Source organism: Eublepharis macularius, chromosome 10 (genome assembly GCF_028583425.1).
Source record: "Eublepharis macularius isolate TG4126 chromosome 10, MPM_Emac_v1.0, whole genome shotgun sequence".
Lineage (NCBI taxonomy): Eukaryota > Metazoa > Chordata > Lepidosauria > Squamata > Eublepharidae > Eublepharis > Eublepharis macularius.
The window spans coordinates 23,184,590-23,190,589 of NC_072799.1; positions in this window are offsets into that span (position 1 = coordinate 23,184,590).

Genomic DNA, 6,000 nt, shown 5'->3' on the forward strand with positions numbered 1-6,000 from the left:
GGGTTTGCCTGGGCTATCCAGGGTAGGGCAGAATATACATAAACATTTTTAAAATCATTATGTAACCACAATCACAAATAGTGCAAAACATTCCAAACAAAAAGAAAATCTGAAGACTACTTCAAACACGAATAATTTTCAGTTATGAAATTATACATTTTCGTATTCATTCGTTCATTTAATTCATTGATACTAACTCCACCTTTCTCCCTAATGGGCAACCATTCTTCTCATCTTATTTTATCCTCACAACAACCCTGTGTGGTGGGTTAGGCTGAGAGTGTGTGATTAACCCAAGGTTCACCCAACACGTTTCCATGGCAGAGTGGGGACAGAGTCTCCTAGGACCTATAAGTACCTTGAAGCTCTCGCCGGCAAGAGCAACAGTAGCTCAGGGTTGCCTTTTTTTCAGAAAGAAAATGATATGAGAGAAACAGGTTAGCATCCCTCCCCAAGTTTCTCTGACATGCATTTTGCAGAGTGCAGTGTCTATACAAACACTTGATTAACATCTGCTAAGGAAGAAAGGTGGTAGAATGGGAGCCCCATGGAAAACCTTTATGGCTAGTATAATAGATGTGAGAAGTCTCCCATCGTTCTAATGTAAAAACAGAGCTGTGGAGAGGCCCCCATTTGGATCATGACCCCAGCACTTACCCACTTCCCAACACCATGCCCCTTCCCAATAGAAATACTTCCTAGAGCTCCCGTTAGCTGCAACAGAGGAAAAAAGATCAGGACAACACCAATACCAGTATTGTAACCCTCCACTGCTAATACCCAGGGGTTATTTCATAGAAAAAGAGCTGCAGAAACTCATTAGTATAACTTATTAGCATATGCCATGTCCCTTGCCAGCTGGGCAAGGGGAACTGGAAGTGTGTCATTAGCATAACTGATTTGTATATGCCACACCCCCTGACCTCACTTATCCGGCTGTTTTGGACCCAATCTTGGCCATTCAGGGCCAAAATTGGGCCCAAAATGACAAAAGGGGGATGAAAATGGCTGAAAAGGGGCCCCAAATGGTCAGATTTGAGCTGCTGAGTGGGAGAGTGATCCACCACCTGTCAGAGGCCCGATCCTGGCTGTTTTGGGACCAATTCCGGCTGTTTTAGGCCCAATCCCGGCCATTTTGGGCCCAATCCAGGCCAAAATGGGCCCAAAATGGCCAAAAACCAGGTGGGTGGGGCAACCTGACACGTGACCTCTTTGGAGAACTACCAGACCTGCGTTCCTGCGCACTCCCCCTCAAAATGAGCCGTTAATACCAATTGCAATTTCAATTGGGGAAAAGGTGTCAAGGAGGAAAAGATTAATCAATCACCTTCCCCAGCAACACGGCCTTGATAAAATCTTTGCTCCCACTTCCACCTTCTCTTTAGAATTGGAAGAGCCAATCACAGCTTGTCCACGTCATCTGTCCTTTAATAATTGGGTCAGCCACTCTCATATATAAGCAGTTGTGCACTGCAAGTTTTGTGTTTGACTGCCTACACACTTCTGACTTTTAAAGAAGTAACTAAAAGGCACTCCAGGAAAAGGAAGGGAAGAAGCCGACTGCATTACTAAAATGATTTTAGTTCATTTGATGTTGTAGTTCTGATTTGGTGTGTTTTCAAGAAATAAGTTGACGTTTACTACATTTACTGCCTCCCCCGCCCCCAACTGAAGTGTCACACTCTCACAGTTCAACAGAATTAAAGTGGCCTTTAAAAGTATTTCATCTTCATTATAGATCAGAAATTTACTTTTCATGTTGTAAAACCTGAGGATCTCACACACACACACACACCCTCCTTCCTTCAATCATGCCTGCAAGTGTGGAAAAAGGGTATATGGAATTTGCAAACCCTGAGACTGCAAAGAGTTTCTGTTTCAGAGCTTTTGATAGGAAATTACTTCCTAGATAAAGCTGCTAAAAATTAGTTAAGAACAAGATCATTTGCAAAAGGTCAGGTTACAGCACTAAACTACTGCTACACGTTCTCCACGGGGCTGGCTGCCTTTGAAAACTGTTAATTACGAATGGTCCAGAATGTGACTGCTAGATATGGGCAAGCCGCAAGGAACATGTTTCCCTTTCCTTCTCTCATCCAAGCGCCATGAGGCAATGCTCTTGAGGAGCAGAAATTGTTATGACTTGAGGGAGGAAAGGACTGCAAAATATCTGGCTACGGGTAAGAGTAATTTGGGGGGCTTCGTCACAAGTAAAAAAGGCAAAGCGAGACTCCGCGTTCCAAACGCTGAGGTGTTTTAGAGGCCGGACCCTTCACGTCCTTCCGTGTTCAAAGGGCCTCCTTGATCTTCCGGCTACTATTCATCATCGTCATCGTCGTCTACTTTAGGCCTGCGGTCGGTGTGCCCGCGGCCGTCTCCCTCCGCGCGCCGCGATTTCCAGGGCGACCGAGCAGGCGCTGCTGCTATGCAGACTGCCTCACGCGGGAAGCCAACCCCGCGGCCCATGGTGCGCGCCCTTTTCCAAAGAGGAAGCCGAGCGTGGCGAATGGGACACAGACTGCCATTGTCCCCGCGACGTTTTAATAACCTGCACCTACAATATTCAACCTGTTGTTTGCACAGGGGACAACCCCGCCACACAAAAACGCCACCCGAGGGGGCGGCAGGCAAAGCGCCTCGCCACAGACTCGACGCTCCCAGGCGCCACCGCCCTGCGCTCCTGCGCGCCGTGGGCGGAAAGGAGGACGCGCCGGCCTTTGCCCCTCTCCGGCTTTCCGGGCCTGGGCCTGAGAGACCGCGCAATGTCGAACAGGCACTCCGGTCTAAGCCCACTGAAAGCAATGGGTTTAGACCGGTGTAACTCTGATTGCACTGTTAGACGCTGAAGGTATTTTAACAGCGCAGGAGAACGACTAGAATCTCTTGAGGCGGTGCGCGCGACTAAGCAGAGGGGCGGCTGGTATTTAAGATTCTTCCATCCAGTTTCCCTCCACACGCAAAGGACTGCTAATATTTGGGAGAAATTTTCTTTTCCAGACACATAAAGTTTGTTTGTGGGGGGTGGGTTGTGTGAAAAGGACCCCATAGGCACAATGATGGTCTGTGTAGTTCAGATTAAGTGCATCTGGTCGCCCTAGGCTTGCCATTCTCCAGGTAGAACCTGGAGATCTTCCAGAATTACACCTGATCTCCAGACTGCAGAGATCAGTTCCCCTGGGGGAAATGGAAGCTTTGCGGTGTGTGTGTGTGTGTGAACTCTATGGCGTTATAACTTGCCGCGCTCCAGCCCCTCCCCCATACGCTACCATCCCCAAGTGCCACCCCCAAATTCTCTAGGTATTTTCCAACCCAGAGCTGGCAGCCCTTAGTTGCTCGCCTGTTGTAGAGTTGGCTTGCTGGGGCAAAAGCAAATGAGTCTTACTCCACCTTCAAGACTAGCAAGTTTTTGTTCTACCCTAAGCTTTCTTGGGACTAGGGTTGCCAACTCTGGAAAATTCCTGGAGATTTAGGGGTGGGTGGAGTCTGGTGGAAATTGAGAAGGGGAGGAACCTCTGTAGGTTGTAATGCCATTTAGTTTACCCTCCAAAGCAGCCTTTTTGTCCAGGGGAGATCAGCTATAATTTGGGGAGATCTCCAGGTCTCACCTGGAGGTTAGCAATACTATAATACAGCCATCAGCAGCTTATGGGAGAAACCACATGATAGCAGAAAGTGGCTAGCAACTGTAAGAACTAAGGAATCCCAAACCCTTGTTAAATTTTTCATGTTAGTTTGCTTGATGAATTCCTTATCTGCAATTTCATTCTGGAGTCTCCCTTTTGCACTCGTACTGGAGAACAGTGCCAACCGCAGCATGTCCCTCCGTGATGGACATGCAAGAAATATAAGGATATTAGAACTGGAATACCACCTTTGTTCAAAGACTTTTGACAGCAAGTTGAGACTAACACAGCTATTTTGAAACCGGCAAGATTGAACTGGAATCATACTGTTTTTATATAACTGATCCTGTTTCTATTACAATTAGGTTGTTTTGATTGCTTAAACTAATCGCTTAAAGAGCCAATGCGGTGTACTGGTTAGGATGTTTGATTAGGAACCAAGGAAACTCAGGTTCAAATCCCCACCTGCCATGAAACTTACTGGGTAACCTTGGCCTAATCACTCTCAGTTTGAGCTACCTCACAGAGTTGTGGTGAAGATAAATACCAAGGAGGGAGAGAACCAGATGCAATCATTCTGAGCTCCTTGGAGGAAAAGCAGGATAAAAGTATACTAAATAAACAAGAGTAGCCCTGTGGCGCAGAGTGGTAAGCTGCAGTACTGCAGCCCAAGCTGACCTGAGTTTGATCCTGGTGGAAGCTGAGTTCAGATAGCCGGCTCAAGGTTGACTCAGCCTTCCATCCTTCTGAGGTCGGTAAAATGAGTGCCCAGTTTCCTGGGGGTAAAGTGAAGATGACTGGGGAAGGCATTGGCAAACCGATGTCCCACCATGGGTCAGTAATGACTTGGTGCTTGCACAGGGGACTACCTTTACCTTTTAAATAAATAATAAATACTATTTGATTAACTGAAAGAATATTCTGGGTGATTGGGAAACACTTTTAAGTTGACTATTTTGATGGAAATGCTTATTTAAAGAATTACAGATGGTACATGCCATGTCAAAAAATCTTTCTCCTTTCACTCTTTCACAGGCAGGAATATCTCTTCTAAGACTGGTGCTTTCTGCAATATATTCAGTCACACAAATAACTCCCCCCCCCCCCGCAAAAGAATCTTTTTATTCATAAGGAAACTTGGGCAGATTTAACTGATTGATAAATATGTTTCATCAGTTGATCATCCTAGTTAGTTCTGTAGCATATTGGCTAAGCTGAGCTAAGAATTAGAAAAGTTCCTCATTCAAATCCTGCCTGTTCCAAGAACTCATGAAGTAGATTTAGGTAAGCCGTTTTCAGTGACCTTAGACTGGAGTAATTCTGTTTAGGATTGCACTGTAACTTGCACCTCAGCCTTCCCAACTTCTGTACTAATTTAAATGTGAAGGTGGTTTTAAGAATTATTGCAATGTGTGTGAAATGCAACACAAGTAGCATTGTCGACTCCAGTTTGAGGAAAGTCCTGGAGATTTGGGAATGGATGTCGGGGAGGACAGGGTCAGTGGGAGGGGGGGGGAGACATCAATAGGGTATAATGCCAGAGTTCACCCTCTGAAACAGTCATTTCTCCAGGAGAACCTCTCTCTAGTTTGGAGATCAGTTGTAATTCCAGCGCATCTTCAGGCCCCCACCGGGGCAGTAACCCTCAATACATGTGATATGTATTATTCTTATTACATTTTAGTTCCTCTCATTTTCTTTGATATTCTTGAAGTATTTACGAGTCAAGTATTAGTTTCCTGATTTTTTCAAAAAAATGCTAAGTTGATTTGCCTCCTTTTTCCTGTTAAGATCCTGGAAACTGCCTGACATACAGAAATTCAACAGGAGGAGCTTTTTTCTACCATTGTATATCTGTGCTGGAAAATGCTGTGCCTGTTTAATTCTCTATATTGCAGAGCTGTTTAAGGTGTGGGAGCCCTGCTAAAAAGAAAGTAGCTGCCCTAATAACATGAGCCCACTTGATAGCCATACTGACTAATTTGAAACCCAAACGTATTAATTTCAGATGCAGTCATTCCAACCTGCCTTATAGGGTTAAGATATAATATGTAAAACTTCGACTGTTCTAAATAGACAGTGTAAATGATAAGTATTGTTATAATTTTGGAGGATAGGCACAAAGCTCTGACAGAGGTAGAAATACAACAGGCTGCAGAAACACTTTTTTATTATTAATGCTTTGGATTTGTCAGATAACCTTAGCATAGCTCTCACTTTATGGATTTCAGCCCTCAATAAATGGTTGAGTTTACTGGCACTATTTAAGCCTACAGAGGCAGGAAAGTGGTGCTTAATTGACATTATCCCATCAGTTTTTCAGTGTGATAACTGATAAGCTGTGTAGTCTAATGCAAAAAAGCATGTTAGAATGTGA